Source organism: Chamaea fasciata, unplaced genomic scaffold, assembly GCF_029207755.1.
Source record: "Chamaea fasciata isolate MVZ Bird 193981 ecotype frontalis unplaced genomic scaffold, bChaFas1.0.hap1 SCAF_12, whole genome shotgun sequence".
NCBI classification, from domain to species: Eukaryota; Metazoa; Chordata; class Aves; order Passeriformes; family Sylviidae; genus Chamaea; species Chamaea fasciata.
The window spans coordinates 377,451-396,864 of NW_027094097.1; the positions used below are offsets into that span (position 1 = coordinate 377,451).

At 53.0% G+C, this 19,414-nt stretch overlaps 1 long non-coding RNA gene across 3 annotated transcripts; it reads right to left on the bottom strand.

Annotated features, from left to right (window-relative positions):
• Nucleotides 1-4,935: 4,935 nt before the first annotated feature.
• Nucleotides 4,936-17,216, bottom strand: LOC136295793 (uncharacterized). Of its 3 annotated transcripts, none has more exons than XR_010722799.1 (5): nt 16,425-17,216; nt 16,004-16,071; nt 12,961-13,105; nt 5,753-6,289; nt 4,936-5,200 (listed from the first exon to the last, which is right to left on the bottom strand). It is a non-coding gene; the product is annotated as an uncharacterized lncRNA (long non-coding RNA). The 3 variants fall into 3 exon arrangements; XR_010722800.1 differs by lacking the exon at nt 4,936-5,200 and having other exon boundaries at nt 5,629-5,924; nt 6,103-6,289; XR_010722798.1 differs by lacking the exon at nt 4,936-5,200 and having other exon boundaries at nt 5,629-6,289.
• Nucleotides 17,217-19,414: the final 2,198 nt, after the last annotated feature.

Genomic DNA, 19,414 nt, shown 5'->3' on the forward strand with positions numbered 1-19,414 from the left:
GGCCACAGTTTCTGCCACTGCAAGGAAATAAAATTTCCCTGCAGACTTCAGTTGCATTCAGGCAGCGACAGTCAGGACACAGAGCACCCACAGTGCACAGAGCCTTTGTGGGACAAAGCCTCATGTCATGTGTGCTGTGCCATGCGATGTTGCATGGTGCCACAGGCAATGCTGCTCTGTACCACAGATATGCCACACCGTGCTGAGCTGCAGGCAGTGCCTGCCTTGAAGGGCTCAGCGCTGCTCCAGCTCCTTGTAAGTGTGTGGGGCAGCCCCACAGCCCTGACCCACAACTGCCTGCCCATACTCAGCTGGTCCTGGGAGGATGGGGGGGTCAAACTGGCCCCTCTGCTGTGTGAGCACAGTCCTGGGGGTGGGAGTTGTCTCACTTTAATTACTGCCGTAATGTTACTCTTTTCAGTGCCACCTTAATTGAAATTAAACAGCTGCCGTGTTCAGGCTAGGACAAAAGTGAATCCTTTTTCATTCTCTTCCAGTTTAATGAAGACTGACATGCTGGGAGAAAACAAAGGCGATCCAGCTGCTGCTGCCTCTTGCTGGCACATGCATCAGCAGTTACCGGTGACCCTGCGGGCTGGCAGAGACACCCCAGGGCACCCCGCAGCCATCAGCCCCAGGCAGACCAATGTGTCTTGGAGAGCTCCTGCCCAAAAGGTCTGGCTGGGGGTGTGCAGGGAATGAGGTGCCCACAACATGGGGCAGGCCAGCACGGGGGTCCCAGGGCCCAGGTTCTGTGCCCAGGCTTTCATTCCATCTGTTAAGAAGTGTCTGGCCACCAACCACGACCCAGCATGGCCCCTCGAACCCCCATGCTGCCAGGGTCCCACCATCCCTGTGGGCTCAACCAGCTTCAGCCTCACAATGTTCACAGTCACCAACTAGCCCACGCGGTGCCTCAGCCTCAAGCCAGGGCAGCAATGTCAGCCCAGGAGTCCTCTCCAGTCTTAAGGGTTTTTTCTGTTTTAGGACAAGGAGTTTGCTTCATGCCATTCAGTACTTTAAAATATGCAAAATGAGGTGCTGCTACAAACCTCATTAACACCCGCCTCCAACATCATTAAGATGTTTCCAAGAAAATTAATTGAGAGACTCATTAAAAATAAATTAAGAAAAATGTGTTGCAGAGCGCCTGCTCCGAGCTCGTAAATCACGGCTCAAAGCTCCAGGCCGCTGCACAGGCAATTAACGCCAGCCAATTTGTTTTATCCTGGCTGCGAAAATTAGAAAGCAGACATGGAGATTAGATTAGGCATGTCTGTCAAGCGGAACTTGGAGTGAATATTTTAGGATACAAAATGGAAATCAGAAAAACAAAGCTGGGACTTCATTCAGGAGAGCTGGCAGGCAGAGGGGGTGGGGAGGAAGGAGGTTTGCACGTTCTCCATGCCAGCTCTGTCCTCCCCTGCACATTGCCCAGCCTTGATGGCTGCGCAGACACCAATCACCCCTCTTGGGGAGCACGAGCTCACAGTGAGTGTTCTGAGCTGATGTGTGACACAGCCCAAGCCAACACGTTGCCTGCGTGTGCTGATTACACACTTGATTAGCAAACACAGTGCAGCTGGGTGAGACCACTGCTTGGGCCTCCATCAGCTTTCGGCCTTTGTCCATCTCTGGTACCTTCCACCACAGGAGTTCAAACCACTTGATATTCAGGAATGAAACTGCAGGGTCCCTCTGCAAAACAAGTGCTGTGATCCCTGTTTTGAGTCGAAAAAGAGATGACTTAAGGTCTTGCTTGTACTTACACGAATGTACAAGCAGCTCATGAGGCAGCTGCTGCACTGGCACATCCCAGCAGTGTGTGACACGCTGGTGGCTGCTTGTGCAGCCAAACAAGCTGTACAAGCAGTGGCATGGCCCTTTGTGGCAGTGGGAACCTGTGTGCTACCACTGCTCGTGGTGCAAGGGGACTATGGAGCTCTAGGGAAGGCTCCAGAAGGAGCCACGGGCACTGGTCAGCCCGCACAACTCAAGCAGTGTTGTGTGAGGGGTTTAGTGCAGAGCAAGCAGTATTTTGGTCACACATCAGAATGCAAGAGTAAAGTGGGAACAGAGCAGAAGGAGGCTCATGCATCAGCAGGCAGAAGTGCACCCCGGTCTGATGTCTGTGAGATAACAAACCAAGCTGAAACTGGAGTTCAGCACACAGAGGAATGGTTGGTTACCTCTTGGCAGAGCAAATTGAACACTGTGGATAGGCCATCCATGGCCACTTGGAACCAAGTCTGGATGGCTCATTTCCAGCTCTATCAGTCCCTGATCCCAAAGCAGACACTGATCCTGCTCCTGTGGTTGGAGACAATGAGGTCTTCACTGCCCCGCTGGTGCCCTGAGCCAGGATTGTTCAATTGCTCATGTCGTTCCACCCCCTGCCATGGGCAGGGACACCTTCCACCTTCCAGGCTGCTCCAAGCCCCGTCCAGCCTGGCCTTGGACACTTCCAGGGATCCAGGGGCAGCCACAGCTTCCCTGGGCAACCTGTGGCAGTGCCGGGGGCTGACCGGGAGCGGAGCTGCCCGGAGCGGGACATGGGTCCCCCCGGGGTGGGCAATACCGGGGGCTGACCGGGAGCGGAGCTGCCCGGAGCGGGACATGGGTCCCCCCGGGGTGGGCAGTGCCGGGGGCTGACCGGGAGCGGAGCTGCCCGGAGCGGGACATGGGTCCCCCCGGGGTGGGCAGTGCCGGGGGCTGACCGGGAGCGGAGCTGCCCGGAGCGGGACATGGGTCCCCCCGGGGTGGGCAGTGCCGGGGGCGGCGGGCGGAGCTTGGCGCATGCGCGCTGACGGTCTCGGCTCCGCCTGGTGGCCGCCCGGCAGGGGTCGCTCTCGGCCCGCGCGGCGCTGCCCGTGAGGGCGGCTCCGCCCCGAGCGGCCCCGGGCGCCCCTTGAGCGCCCCCGGGCACTGCCCCCGGCTGTCCCCGGAGCAAGCCCTCCTGGGTGCCCCTCCAGCGTCCCCGGGCACCGCCTGGGCACCCGCCGAGCACCACCGAGCACCCCTCGGGCCCGCCCCAAGCACCCCCCAGCACCTTTGTTCCGCCGCGGTCGGGGCTGGGCGGGGGGCTGGGGGCGGGACCGCTGCCCGGGCCGGGGGTGCCGGGCCGGGGGTGCCGGGCCGGGGGTGCCCGGGCCGGGGGTGCCGAGCCGGGGGTGCCGGGCCGGGGGTGCCCGGGCCGGGGGTGCCGGGCCGGGGGTGCCGAGCCGGGGGTGCCGAGCCGGGGGTGCCCGGGCCGGGGGTGCCGGGCCGGGGGTGCCCGGGCCGGGGGTGCCGGGCCGGGGGTGCCGGGCCGGGGGTGCCCGGGCCGGGGGTGCCCGGGCCGGGGGTGCCGGGCCGGGGGTGCCGGGCCGGGGGTGCCGGGCCGGGGGTGCCCGGGCCGGGGGTGCCGGGCCGGGGGTGCCGGGCCGGGGGTGCCCGGGCCGGGGGTGCCCGGGCCGGGGGTGCCCGGGCCGGGGGTGCCGAGCCGGGGGTGCCGAGCCGGGGGTGCCCGGGCCGGGGGTGCCGGGCCGGGGGTGCCGGGCCGGGGGTGCCCGGGCCGGGGGTGCCCGGGCCGGGGGTGCCCGGGCCGGGGGTGCCGGGCCGGGGGTGCCGGGCCGGGGGTGCCCGGGCCGGGGGTGCCCGGGCCGGGGGTGCCGGGCCGGGGGTGCCGAGCCGGGGGTGCCCGGGCCGGGGGTGCCGGGCCGGGGGTGCCGAGCCGGGGGTGCCCGGGCCGGGGGTGCCGGGCCGGGGGTGCCGGGCCGGGGGTGCCCGGGCCGGGGGTGCCGGGCCGGGGGTGCCGGGCCGGGGGTGCCCGGGCCGGGGGTGCCGGGCCGGGGGTGCCCGGGCCGGGGGCGCCGGGCCGAGGTTCCCAGAGCGGGGCTGCCCGGAGCGGGGCTGCCCGGTGATGTGAGTGCCCGTGCCGAGTGTGCCCGGTGCTCCCGCCGCAGCTCAGCCTCAGCCCGCGGAAGGCGGAGGGCTGGCAGGTCCCGCACTGGAAATGGGATTCATGAACGGGGAAACGGAGTCAACGTCTCCGTCCGTAGAATCTTAATAAGCCTTAAAGGGTATTTGTGAGCGGTTCCAGTGACAGTTCTCGGCCCTTCGTGCTGGCAGGGAGCCGTACCCCGGCCCGACCCCATCCAGTATTCCCCGGGGAACGCTGCTGTGTTTAGGATGAGGAACAGCGACAGAAATACAGGCAGTGTGGGCACAGTCCACCGGGAGCGACAACAATCGGGACTTGCAGGGTTTTGCATTCCGCGGTGCGAATGATCTCATTATCCTTGCGGGGGTTCCGGCCAGCTACTTGAAAAATACTTATTAAAAAACCACAGCAGCTTTAGGGAGAGGGCCCCCGCCAGGGAAGGGAGAGAGAACAAACTGGACGTGTAAAAACAGAAGGGGGAAACACCCACAGTAGCAATAACGGGTCAGGACCTGCTCTGTCCTGCTGTGTTCTTAGTGGAGGCTGAAAGGCCATGGCAGATCCCAGAGTGCACGAGTGGTTTTCTTCTGCTCTATTCCTCTAGCTACCACATGTTCCCCTGAACCTCTAGTGGGGAGTGTTGGTGCGTGAGGAGGCCCACTCAGCCCAATCACACAGGAGCCATCCGCTGGCATTCCCATTGCCCAAACACCGGGTCACCTGGCTCATCCCCTTGTCCTGCCCAAGCAGCGTCAGCCAGAACAGACCGCCCAGGCCTAGCCCGGTTGAGTTTAAACACCTCGCCCCCAGGCTCATGGGGAAGGTGCAGATGGGCGTGGGAGTGACCCCACAGGTGTGCAGCAGTCCCTGGGGCTGCCTCCTGCCCACTGCTGGTGCTGCTGTGTATTCTCACCATTATGGCACCATTTCCACTGCTGCTTCTGCCAACTAACTGCATCTCAGTTTTTTGAATCTGTGGGTTAAGGATGTACACAAACTCTGTAGGACCTGTCATGTGTTCCTCTAAGAAACCAAGAGATGTGAATCAGCAGGAAGTAGAAATTCTGTTGGAGAATGGAAGGAACAAATGAAAGGAAAGCAGTGCTGCTTGGGTCTGGTCACAGAACACAAAGTATTGGTGGTTCTTGCAGTTACAGTCACTTAAGTTGCTGGAAGAGGGATAGTGCCCCTGGACAGCCACATCAACAGTTCTGGGGCCTCCTTCCAAGCCAGCAGTGATGGCAGCGTTGTGTGAGAGGTCAAGAAAAAGCAAGGGGGCTGAGGGGAGACAAAAACCAGAGGGAGCTTGGTAAATGGAAAGAGACTCTGGTGGTGGGGAGCACAGAGAGAGCCTCATAAGGGTAGGAGGACATGAGGATACAGATGTAGATGACAAGGCAGAAAGAGAGGACCTTCCCTTCCCTTCCCTTCCCTTCCCTTCCCTTCCCTTCCCTTCCCTTCCCTTCCCTTCCCTTCCCTTCCCTTCCCTTCCCTTCCCTTCCCTTCCCTTCCCTTCCCTTCCCTTCCCTTCCCTTCCCTTCCCTTCCCTTCCCTTCCCTTCCCTTCCCTTCCCTTCCCTTCCCTTCCCTTCCCTTCCCTTCCCTTCCCTCTACGGTTAACCTTAAGTCTGGCCAAAAAGAAAGGAGTATTCTAGGACAAAGGATAAAACCCAAGGGAAACAAAGTTGAGACCATATTGCTGCTGCATAGAAAGCTTCATTAGCCCTGTTGGCATAGCTGTCATGAGAAAAAAACCAAACCAAACCAAACCAAAACCAAAACAAAACAAAACCCCAAAAAAACCCAGTAGGAGTGATGTAAAGGGACTGACTGCCAGGGGAGGATGTCATGCATTTGCCATCTCTTGATGTCTTCACGCCCAGCCAAACGCCTGTCTGAAGCTATCTTAGTCAGACAAGTTACTGATTTCAGTGTAACAGGGTGAAATTTCCACAGGTACAGGAGGTCAGGCAGCCCAATCCCTTCCTGCTCACCCCGGGAATCTGCAGGAAGGAAATGCAAAGGAAGATCACAAGAACATGATGCTATTTGTGCTCTTGGATAGGACTTCAGGCCAGCACTGATTCATCTGGCTACATCGGCATTCCACAGCATTACTTATCCCCTTAGGTGGGCAGACACTAGAGGTATGTCTGTCTGGAAGAGGCCAGGTCTACTGACCTTTTATAATTTCTTCTTTTTTTCAGATGTTTAGCAGCTGTCCCCAGTCTCCAAGGTATGACACAGGCAGGTGGTCCTAACCTTACTGAAGGTCTGGGGCATTTGCACCATCTTTCTCACAACATCTCACTGCAGTCTCAGGTGCTGTAGCTCTGTTCCTCCTCAGGAATTAGGGCTTGGGGCTGTGCTGGAATAAAATAAGATGAAGATGGAGGGATGGATCTGTGGAAACGTTTTTTTAGTGCCTAGGAGCAGCCCAAAAGGCAAACTGACAGTTAACAATTATCAGGAAAATAATGGAGAGCAGAGCACAGTTCTGTCAATGAGCAGATTCGTAGTGAAAGCCGCACTGTGATTTCTATATGCAGCTCTGTCTGCCTCTCTCAAGAAAAAGATTTGGAAGTGTTTCAGAGAAGACCAACAAGGATGATCAAATACAAAGAGTATTTTCCATGTGAGGAAAAAGTCTCTTTAGGCTGGAAAAAGAATAGACTGAAGAGGATTATAGTATCAAGTTTAGCAAATAGAGGTTGCCTGCAGTATGATTTCTCGTCATCCCTTCAATATAAGAACCAGCAGCACCCTGTAAATTAGCAGGTAATAACAAAAAACCAAAAACTAGATCTTATTTTGAATGTCATGTGCTGTGTTGGACTGCTTCACACAGGGCGTGGTGCGCCCCCAAAGCTCATATGAATTCAAAAATCAATTAAACATTTTAATGGGGGGAAAATATCCAGTCACACTGATGGAAGGCAAGACCCTGTTTCTGCTTCCAGAGCCCATGAGCTGCGGGTGGCTGAGGCTGGCAGAGTGTTCCGGGAAGCACCGTGGGATCTGTGGCCTCTAAACCCCAGCATGGATGCACCAACCAGACTCCAGGAATCAATCACCAAATTGCACTGTCCTCTCCTGGAACAAGCTACCAGTGGAGAAATAGAAAGCAGGGGTTTTGTAGCTATACTGAAACTTCACAGTTGATTTTAAGCCTCTTAGACAGCATAATACTGACTGCAATTTCCTGCTGAGGGCTATCGACTCCAGCCTGTGCCAAGCTGCAGGGAATGCCCCGTGCCATGCCTGCGTGTGATGGAGCGTGTCTCTGCACCCAACAGCGTGACTGACTCAGATCAGAAACCAGCTTCCTGGGATTTCCCACCAGCATCCTTTCAGACTGCCATCCAGCAGCAGAGATCTGTGCATCCACGAGGTCACAGGCACCAGAAGACAGCATCATCTTCAAACCACATGGAGGGATTAGCGCAGGCTGGAAGCAGCCCCCTGCTGCCCTCTGTCCAGGGTGGGACACATTGCCTGGTGGGCTCTGGGGAAGGAGGAGGCTTGCACTTCAGAGGTGGCCTTCCCCGGGTCCTGTGCTTGTAAGCAGACACCATGGCAAACAAATTGCGTGTTCTTGTGGTGTAAAACCTAATCTGGTTCTTTGAAGCACCTGCTGTTGTGCTGCTGCAGTCCTAAGGAGTGTCTGCATGATGGAATGCGAGGCTATACCTTAAGTACTCCAAATTAATTGAGAGCAGTACTGTTTTGGGCTGTGGGACCACCCTGAGGCCACTGACTATTTACAGTCCTGTAGGTCAGAGCTGCAGGCTGCATGGACTGTGTGGGCAGGATGGACAGGTTGCCCAGAGTAGGCCATGCAGACAGGGCACCAGGGCAGCAGATGACAAAGGTCAGTTGTGTGGTGTTGTTCTGTTATTACTTCAGGCAGTGTCTCTGCTTTTTCACACACTTCCTAGTCTGTGACACACTGCTCTCAGCAGTGATCCGGCAGTCACAGATCCTCCATCTTTTTATTGAGGTAATTCCCCTTCACCATTATTTTTGTATACCTTCTACCTCAAAAAAGAAGAGGCCAATACTGAGCTGCAGTGAATGCTCAGCCAGCATGGTAACCAGCCAAATTCAGTATTAGCCACATGGTTTAAATACCCAGCCTGCTTCTACATGGTGATCAAGAACGGAGGGAGTGGAAGGGGCCCCTGCTGCAGTTTGGTAATGCTCCCCTATTTCTGGAGTTTGTTAGCACAATATCAAAATTACAAACCACAACACTCTCAATTTCTTACTTTCATTTTGAATTAAAGACCTTCTATTGAAGACTTTCACTTCAAAAACCAACCAGGCACTTGCTAATATCAAGCAAAATGCCTGAAGAATAAATTGCTCCTATCAGAAATAAAGGATTTTAGTTCTGCCAGAAGCAGAGAGATCTGTGTTTCTAAGTCCCTCGAAAGGCAACTCCATCTTTCCTGTTTTCCTCTCATTTTCTTTTGATGCACAAAGCCTGCACATTGCAGTGCTGTGATTGGATTCAGCTTTGGAGCAGTGTAATTGTAAATATTCATTGGAATCCAAGCTAGTTTTCCCAAGTCTCTCTTAAAAGCTTTGCAGTTATACAAACAGCCATGGCTCTGCATTAGCCTCACAGCCTGGAGGCTGCCTATTCCTCCCCAGCCCCAAAGTCTGCTCCATCAGAGCCTGCATGGAGGGAAATCAGCCTTGCCAGCCATTTTAATCAATGCTCTATTATTTTCTTTATTCCCTCTTTAATGACTGTGCTGTAGAACTGGCTCTCAGATACAGGTACCCCGTGGGACTCCTCACTGATGTCTACACAAATAACATGGCTCACCTTGGCTCACAGTTCACCTGACTGTCCTGGCCATGTGCTGCAGCCCCTGTCTCTCTGCTGATGTTGACAGGGTGTCTGTGAACGGCCCCGAGTCCTGGTAGATGGTCTACAATCCATGGTATATGGTATAGGGTATTCTGCCAGTGACCATTCCTCCCTCCTCTGTGAACACTCCGTGGCTGCTGCCGTACAGTGGGGCAAGGCAAAAGGCAGCAGACTCCTGCAGCCCCTGAGGAGCCGAGGCAAGCTCTGTCCATCAGCCAGACCCTGCCCTTGCCTGTGCCAGCCCTGCACAGCCAAACTGCATGCCCCAAGCGGATCGAGCTCTCCAGGTGGTCTCTGACTGCAGCCATGTCCTGCACAACTCATTTGCAGAGCAGCACATGTCAGAAACTGCACACAGCTATTCTGCTGAGAAGGGAAATTGAATCCAAAAGTTCTGATAAAATATCTACACTCCCATCTCTGCCTCGTCCACTCATGTGTTCCCCACCATGGACGGGACTCTGGCCAAAGCCTGTGGCATAGCAGCACATGTAATGCAGATGGTGGTATTGGAGTCTTCCTCACCCACTGACCTCCTCCAGGCACTGTTCAGCATGTGTTACAGCCTCCCGGGGAGCCTGGGACCAGGCAGGTTGGCAGTGAAAGGGGAAACACTGAAGGGGAAACACTGTGGTGGGGCTCTGGGAGAGGCAGAGCTGCTTTACAAGGTAGGAGCAGGGAGAGATTTAGGGAATGAGCAATGCCGGTGTGAATGTCAAGAGGCTGATAGTCTGTCTTCCAGTTCTGAGACAGGGGAACCTTGAAGTACCCTGTGTATTGTGTATCTGTCCTTAAAGCTCTCCTGTGATGCAGGATCCTCAGGCCCTGGCAGTCTGCTCACCTGTTCTGTTCTCCTTCCCTTTAGAAAACTGTTCCTAACCCAAATCTTTCCTGATGGAGGCTTTGACCAGTAGTTCTTGAGTGTTCCTTCATGGACATGGAGAGCAGATGGCTTTTTTCCTCTTTCCAGGAGTTTCTTACATACAGCGGGTGTTGTGATCTCCCTCAGTCACGCAGAAGTAAAAACCAAAAACCCAAACACCAACAAAGCAGCCAGATCAGAAATCACAAAAGAAACCCTGTCTAGTAGAACTCACTGCCACACAGAGCAGGAGCTACGAGAGCAGATGCCCTGTAAAAGCAGATGAAGTAATGAGGCCTTTATAAAGATAACAGCTCCCAGAGTCAAAACAGATCTACTCCTGTAGATCCATATCTTCTGGTGGCAGCCACCAGTGTCCTCTTCATCTCTTTTCCCAGCTCAAGGACAGCTGCCTTCAGAATGTGGTGAAAGAGACATCCCTGGGCAAAGTCCAGCCCCCAGCTGAAGGGAAGGAACGTGGAAAACCACATGGTCATGAAGAAGGGCTGGACGTTGAAACATGCCCAATGGCAGGGGCAGAAGGAACCTGTTGCTGGGGTCCCTGTTGGAATCCATCCTCTCTTCTCCAGATACAACACGTCACCTTTTCCCACCCGTGGTGTGACACTGTGACCCCTCAGCAGCTGCCAGGGGAGAGGGTGTGCCAGTGCACAGCCTGGAGCCCCATCAGGGTCTCCGGTGTAAGAACAGACTGGTCCTTTTGCTGCGCAGCCCTGGTGCAGAGGAGTCTTCATGGCATGAGCTGGAAGCACAGTCCTTCCCTTCCATCTCCATTTTGCAAAACAGCCAGAGCACTGTTTTTCAGTGCTCCTGCTTGGATGATTTATCCAGGTCATGGTGAGGACAACTGGCTAACTGAGGTTAACAGCTTTCTCGGTTTCATTTCAAAAGGACATTAGCATGGGGCTGTGTTAAAGGATGATATGCCAAATCCTAATTCACTAGGAGAGCTCATGATCAGGTGGGGGACTGCGCTGACAAAGAGGGCTGTGCTGCCAGTCTCTCTGTAAAGGGCAGGACCATAACTCATGCTCTCAGTGCTAAATTACACCTGGCACTCCTTGCTCAGGAGTCCCGCTGCCTGCTGCAGGGACCCCAGACCACCAGCCTTGGAAGGCCCAGGGCCCCACAATAGCAGCTGGGGCTGGCTCAGAAAAATAGATTGGAGTCCTTCTATCTGGAAGAAGGATACTGGAAAGAAAAGATGACAGAGATCTATAAAATCAGAAGTGTCACAGGAAAGTGATTAAGGAGTGACTGTCGCGGCCTTTTCCGGTAAAACAGTGGAATTTGTCAGGGGACAGGTTCAAAACAAACCAAAGGAGGTGGCTTCTTATCCAAGCATGGTCAAGCAGGGAAACTCACTGCTGCAGGACTTTGCAGAAGCTGGATAAGTCTGAGTTACAGAATTAGTTTGACAAGTTATGGATGAAAATTCCTCAAGGGCTGTTAAACACAAAGGCTCCCCCTTGGGCTCAGGAAGCCCCTTCACCACAGAAGATGGATGAGCATCCGGGTGAATTTCACAAGGTTCCCCTGTTCTTCCCAGGGGAAAAGAGCTCTTTCCTAGACAGGGCCATACGCTGCTGCTATATACAGAGCCAGGTGGAACACTGTTCTGCCACAGAATAGTGTTATATTTTTATATAAAGAGGCTTGATGCTCCATTCTTTAATTGGGAGGTTTGTAAGAGAAAGTTGAGAGCTAGGCTGTTTTATTTGCCACTTTCACACTGAAACCAGCCACAAGGCTCAGCTGAGTTTGGTATCAATACGTGGAGAGATGGGAAGGGACGAGAAGGGAAGGGAAGTAGGAAGAAGCAGAGTGTCATTCCCACCCTGCCATGCTGTCCTTGCCCCAATCAACACACAGTCATCCATATGCATATGCAGAGCAAAACAAAGGCACATGCTGACCCTCTTCTGCATTCATCCATCTGCCACCATCCACAAACACAGACAAAGGCACATACATCCTGCTCCCACCTTCACTGTGGGCAGTTGGAATGTGGGCTTGCCATGCGCGGCTCAGCCCACATGCTGGGCTGGCTCTTCACACACAGAACAATGGATGGTGTGGGAGTCAATACAACAACATCTTGTAACTTTCCTTCAAATGCAATAAATGTAAAAAGTGCATTGTGTTCATATATATTGCAATGTATGTATCATTACATATATGAATATACTTATAGGAATATATTTATCATTACCACATTAAATGAAACAAAATGTTCCCACTTTGCCTAATAAGGGGGACACCCCCCAAACTTATTTCAAATGCTGCCCTCTGAGCTGCTGCTTAGACAAACCAGCAGTGCTGAGCTCATCCTGTCATCCAATATGCTGGTACCTGGTGCTCCAATGTCAAAAGTACCTGGTTTATTCTACCAGAACCCCAAGCATATTTCACTAGCAAGTTGTTAAAATAAACACTTTTTTCAATGGCTTATGTGGTGCTGAAAGGGATGACAAGTGGATACGAGGTTGAGCAAGCAATGCCGCAGTGTGCGGCAGCCGGAGCTCCCCAGGTTTCCGGGATCAGCTCTCCCACCCGTTTGCCATGTGGATCCAAATGAGACCTTGTGGCTGGAGTCCTTTGAGTCTGCCTGACCAGACATCAGGCAGACAGCCTGATGGCTGCAGAGGTAGGAGCAATGTGCTTTTCCAAGCCAGGCTCACACGCAGGGAACACGCTGAGCAAAGGGTCTGACTTGCACAGCTTCTGAAATACAGGGGTTGGTGGCAGGGCGGGGGCAAAGAGACCCAGCATGGGGTAGACTGGCATAGGCTGTCCAGCAGGCCTCCAGCAGGCAACGAGGGCGCTCCCACTCTGAGCAAGCTGAGGGTTTCGTCCACAGCAGTATGGCTGAACAGGTCTGAGCAATCCTAATCTCATGGCTCACAGCGTGTAAATGTCACCACTAGCCAGGACAGCTCTGTCCTGAGGCAGTGTCTTTGTGGCCATCCTCTTCTTGTCTCTCCAAGGTCAGCAGCAAGAGCAACACCCACAACATCTGAGCATGACAGCCATCACACCCCCACAGCAACTGCAGTCCCACCACCCATTTACAGCCAGCAGAGCTGAAGCCATCTCCCTGCTGCCTCCGACCTTCCCCTCCTCATTGGGAGGTGACAAACTCTCACATCTTCAGCCTTTCCTTATGCTGCCATGTAAACCAGAGCAGCAGATTATCATTATTGCTGTGAATGCATCAAATAGAGTTCCCTTCTCAGCCTGGGCTGCTGAGCTAGAGTGGACCGGTATCTTCTCCTACCTGCTCCAAGCTCCCTTCCGTAGCTGGTGGCTGGCCCCCACGTCCTGGCTGAGCTGCTGCTCTGTCTGCATTTCTGCTCCAGGTCTGCCTGCCTCTCCCTCTGCTTGGTCTGCAGTTGATAGATCCTCTGCTCTTGAGCATCCAGCTATTGACCCGCCCAGGGAAAGAAAGAAAAAATGGAAAAAAAAATCAATTAATACTAAACAGCTTAACAAAACCCCGAACTGCACAGACCTGATGCTGCTGGGGGTGGGGATTGGCAGGAGGAGACACCCCCCACACATTAGCTGCAAAAATCTGATGTTCTGGGGACAGGAAGCCAATATGGTAGGTGTGATTTGACATGCTTGCCTGCAGCAGGCAGACATGTCCAGCTCGGGAAAGCAGAGACTGCTGACTGGGGCACCTGCCTCTGCTCACAGAAGGGGTGTCAGACTCCTGTGGTGAGGGAAGCAAAGAGCAGCTGAGCAAGACCAAAATTATTCTAACCAGTAACTAAACACCCAGCTCCTGTTGCAGCTGCATGTTGAGCTCTTCAGGCATTTTCCCTGTGTCTGCTGTCCTTGGAACAGAGCAAAGGGGCTCAGGTACTCCACAGCCTGTCCATGTCCCTCCCGTTCTGCCTGAACAGAAGCAGCTCTAAGGGTTCAGCGTGTTCACTTCCTGGTGTCCCAGCTCTAAGGTGTTTGCGCAGGGCGGAAGCAGAGAAGAATCATAAATGTCAACCAAGGAGCATTAGCATGACAAGACTCAGGTATCGGCCCTAGCACAGAGCCACTCTCCCCACTGCCTTGGCCATTTACTCCTCAGGGATGCTGCTCCTCCTCTTGTCATGGGCGAGAGAAGCCACAGTCAGCAGGCACTCTAGGGGTCTTGCCCTGCTAAGGATAGGGAGGCAAGAGAAAATGTTGGCCACGCAGCTTAGGAGTAGGTCTGCTTGGTGGTTTAAATTCAGCAGAAGAACTCCTCTGCACTGCTGGCTGGGCATTGTGCCATGCCCTGCCATAACCAAGGGTCCTGTGTGCAGCAACATGGTCACTGCAGGTGGGAACAGCATCCTGCTTCTGCTGCTCAGATATTCCTGGAAGCAGCCCTGTGTCCTGGAGGAAGGAGTCTCCAGAGCTTCTTGCAAGCCCTGCCTGGCCACCACCACCTTGGCTCAAGCTGGCAGCCCTCCTGCCCTCAGGTGGGTCCTGATGCGTGGGGGGCTCTCCCCAAGAGCAATGTTTCCCAGGGGCTTGTCTCTCTGGGCATGTGCCCATCCATCCATCCATCCATCCATCCATCCATCCATCCATCCATCCATCCAGCACTGCCACTGCCCTTGGAGCCCCTGGGCCCACTTGTGCTCCACACTGTTGCCAGGAACAGCTGAGTGCTGCCAGCAACACTGCCAATGTCCAGCAATGCTGGCAGTAACAGAGGGACCTCATCAATGTTCACTGACTTGCTAAACCTAGAGAGGATTTTGATATTAATTCTAACTAATTAGTAAAACATATTTATTGAAGACTGTCACCCAGCTGTCAAAATTCAATAAATATACTAACAATCAATTTGCATGTAGTAAACACAACATCGTGTTAATGTCTACATTAAAGATGTATTTCAGCACATACAGGCAGTGCACAGCCCATGGAGCCAGGTCCTGGCTTCCACTGATGGGGGCTGAGTGGTGTGCCAGGTCACAGACGGGGCACTGGGAGATCCTTGGCAGAAGGGTGAGCATCCCCCAGCAGCAGCAGACTGGATAGATTGCAAAACCATTGGCTCACAAGGCTTCGTCAACAGGGATAATGAGAGATACATTAGAGATGGAGAGGAGCTGATGTCTCCTCATCATCCCCCTTCCCCCAGACGCCAGGCAGGTCAGTGGGTTTGGGAGGCAGAGTGGTTCTGGGATTTTCAGAGCAGTGAAGCTCCCTGCCAGCTCTGGGGCGCCAGGAGTGCCTGTGACAACGGGGCATGTCACATGGCTCCATAGAGCAGCATCTGCCTGTGGGTACAAGGTCGCCAAGGGGTGCATCCTGCCCAAAGCAGCACTGCCTGCCCTAGCTTCCCTCCTTCCCATGCCACTCAGGCAAGCCCACCTTTCTTCTGTCCCAGTGCAGCCCCATGCAGTGATGTGCTTGCAGCAGGAAAGAAGGTGGCATGTTTAGGGTGAGCATCCCCCACCCCCACCCCTTCTCCTCTCATTTAAGTGGAATCAATTGTGCCATTTCTGCTTTGCTTTTCAAAAGCAATTACTTTCATGTCATTTTTACAGACATGCACGGAGAGCGAGAGAGTGAGGGCTTGATTATGCCCCCTCCCATCCCCATCGTATGGCTTCCGCAGTGGTGGTGAAGTATTAAATTAAATGAGGTATCTATGGAGCGGCGATGGTTTCAGGTCAGAGGCGCTATGGAAAGCTGTATGCTGCACTGCTCCTGTATATGTAAATGGATATATTAAAACCACTGATGTCAACTTGCAGCACTCATCTCTTCTGCTCTCGGGTGATCAAAGCTGATTGCAGAGGCAATTACTGCGAAGGAAAAGAAAATCACGGCCTCCTGCTCATCCCTGAGCTACTGGAGTTTAATTGCTTAGTGTAGCTGAAGCTGCCTCTCCATCTCCCTGGTATGCACACACACATGTGGGAGCATCGCGCGCCTAGAGACAAACAGGAATGGGCATTTTTGGGGATGGGTGGGGAGAAGCACCCGAAGAAGGGGAAGACCACAACATGAAAAATAATGATGCTTAAAAATGAATTAGACCACTACAGCAGGCAGGGCTGTATCTTAGCAAGCTGCTGGATCGATAGCACAGGGAAACAGGGCAGCATAAATACATGCCTGTGAGGCAGCCTCTCCTGTTCTGTGGTCTCTGGTCCAGGATTTACAGTAAGGCTGCTTCAGTCTTCTACAGGATGTGGCTAATCAGACTCCCAAATTCTGGGACACAGGTAAGAATCATGACCCGTTTTACAGCTGAAATCACTTGAAGGGAAGGTGTCAGTGCTGTTGTGAGCAGTCCCAGCTCCTCACCCTGGTCTTACCTTTGTGTTTCATGTGGGATTCTGCAGGTGCACCATGAAGGCAGAGGACAATTTTTAGGCAGGGAACACTGTAATGCAAACAACAACACTTGGTCAAGTTGCCATCAGCCCCGTGCCACACACCTGCCCAGGTTGCTCAGGTGTACCACAGGATCACCTCAGTGCTGGTCAGGCTTTGGCTGTGAAGTCTGACGTGTTCTGAAGCAGGGCTGAGCACGTGCCCTTTGTATGCACACCTGTACCTGGCCTGAAGCAGGGCTGAGCAAAGTGTAAGGCATCAGATCTGCCACTAACATGTTACAAGGGAGCAGAGGGGCAATAAGGAAGGCGGGGAGGGGGGCGAACAAAAGACCTGCCTTCCCCCCTAAAGGAGGCCACAGCCACCCCTGTGGCACAGCAGATGTGTTGGCACCACACTCACACGAGGCAGGAGAGACCCCGAGGATGTACTGTCTGCTGTAATTCTCTCTGGTGGCTCTCGCTCTCGTCCCAGCCTTGGCCAGGATGAGCGCTCCTGAGAAACCATCCTCACCTGACACCTGGGGAATAGAACAGATCCAGAGAAATCCTGGTGCTGCAGTGCACAGCCAGAGCAGCCACCAGCAACAATTCCCTCAAAGGCAGAGGAACAAAAATGCCCAATGGTGAGAACATGACAGAGCTATCATCTACCATCTACAGCTCTAGCATCCCACAGCTATATTTAGGAATGATGAGTCTGGCCCCCAGCAGAAAGTGTTGACAAAATCCTAAGTGCTAAATAAGTTGTTCTTCTGATTGTTTGATCCTTGAGGGTTTTGCTTTTGTGCTTTTCTCCTGAAGCACTGGAAAGTGAGGGATAGGGTTGGTTTTTTTTAATTGCAACCGAAGCCTGGGACTCTGTTCTTTCTGCTTGATTTTACAACAGGAGCTTCAAAAAATTAACAGAAAATCAGGAAACCCAGGAATGACCTTTGTGATCTGCACCGGCTGCAGGAGTGCCAGAAGCCCTTAGCAGTGCTGCCTGGCCCCTGCCCATGGGTGGGCTCTGCCACGCAGCCTCCTCCCTGCCCTGTGAATCCAGATTTTCAACTCAAGGATGCAATTCCTTTTTTATGAGCCGCCTGTCTCTTTTTGTTTAGCTGAGAGTGCTTGGAGCCCTTCCCCCACCTCCTTTTCCACCGCTGCTCTGGTTTTATTCAATTCAACACTTGAGGGAACTGCAGATGAAATGTCTCTGAATCTAAATTGCCAGCGATAGATCTAACAGCCTTTTCCCCTCTCCCCTCCCCGAACTCCCCTCAGACAGAAGGCTCCAGCACATTGTCTCTGCTGCGCCTGGCTCCAGCAGCGGAACAGCAGCTCCAGGATGGGAGCACAGCAGTGAGGGGTGACAGCCCTCTCCTGCGCCCCGGGCTGCAGGTGAAGGGACGGGAGGCTGGAGGATGTTCTCACTACTGGTCGTGCCTGTGTGCCCAAGCACTGCCAGGCTTGGTATGCTGCTTGTGATGCCAGGTGTGCAAATGGTGTAGGAAAGGCTAGGAAAGGCTAAACCTTTTCTTTCCATAGGGAAAACCCTGGACCTTCGAGCACAGAAAAGTAGTCAAAAGGAAAAAAAGGCAAAGAGAAAGGAGGAGTCAAAGCTGGGAGACACAGAGGCATTAGGAGCCCGAAGGAGTCTGTACATGGGGAAGAGGCTCTTGAGCAGTCCTGCGGAGCAGCTCCCTCCACAGAGCTGGGATTCATCGCATTATCTTCATGCTGGGGAAATAAAATTATTTTTGTCCTTTGGCTGCAGAGAAAAATAATAAAATATTGTCAGAATATTACTGAAACAATAAATATTTTTTTCTGAGTGTAGACACAGAAAGTGAAGCATTAGTGTAATGAGAAATGAAATACTTCACTGGACTCCAAAGCCTGGTAATACTGAAACCTAAAGACAACTGCTTAAAAATATCAACTTTGCAATGTCAATACTATTCTACAGAAAAGACCAGTTAGTGTGTTAATCCACAACTGCAAATGGTGTCCATTTTCACTCAGATAATAAAAACCACAACTGACCTCTGTCTTGCTCTCATAGTCCTTCAGTCCCATCCACCCCCCATACACAGATGGTATGGAAAATTCCCTCCCAATGGAAGGAGATGTTGAGAACAAAAGAAATAAATGGAGTATAAAAATAAACATAGCAAGAGGCATCATGCTGACTGCATTATAGATTTTCATATTTAATTAAAAGAAAATCTGCCTTTGGGTATCTGTTAGGAGAACAGAATCCTGCTGTAGAATCTGTGACCTGTCCAGGGTCTGGAACAGTGCAGGTTTCCACGGAAATCTGGCTCATTATTTGCAGCGAGAGCTTCCTCATCACAAGAGGTTTTCTGCCATGGATCCAGCATTTTTACACCTGTCATGAGGAATAATCAGACAGCCTGGCTTGGTTTGAAACATTGGAAAGGGGACTGCTGGGAAAATGTGTGTTTTCACACACTGTGTGTGCGAAAAGGAGTGGAAAAGGGATCATATGGCAACATCTGAACACCAGCAAGACACAGACCCTCTGGCAGAGCTCTGGATTGCATCAGTGGAAAAGTTGGGGTTTTCTGATAAAACAAGAAATCTGCAACTAGGCAGCTCAGATAATATAAATCTTCCCTGCCTGACATTCCTGTGTCCCGATTTGCTGGGCAAAGGGTGCAAACATGTTCCTCCCACCGCTCATTTCCCCTCACTGCCGCATTCCTCATCTCAGGCTGGAGTATCAGGCGATGACACATGAAACACTGGTTACTGGGCACTCACTGAAGTGGCAAGCACAGGGTCTGGTTTTCAGGAACAATGGATCTGAGAATCACGTGGATGCTGGATGCTGAGGAAGGGGAAGCAGAAGCTGTAAAATGACTACACTCATCACTTACAGGCACATGCTCTCATGAGAGTGAGGGGAAGCACAGAAAAAAATATGGATGCTGGACTGAATAGACAGAGGAGCACAGACAAACACAGGAATAAGCAAAGGCCTTAAAAATTTAGCAGCTTATTCTGAGATCCTGGTAGCTACAGTGATGTTACTGCCAAGCTGCAAACCAGAGCAGCTTCTGACGGAAGATCATTGACACAGAAATCAACCCTGATGTTCAGTGTCTGGGTGAAGAACAGCGCCAAGAAGGGCCTCCACATACCAGCTGGTTTTCACCCCTTTACCACTGCCATGAGACAGTCCTGATGCTCACAACTGCAGCAGCTCTGGGCATCTACCTGCTTCCACTGACTGCAGGCAAGTGTGGAAATACTGAACAACAACCAAGAACTTCACTGGAAAAACCCTCAAGGAAATTCTTGAGATTTCTTGAAGACACACATTCCCCAAGGAAACACTTGAGATGCAAATATGAGAACTTGATACACATGGCTGTATCACCCTGC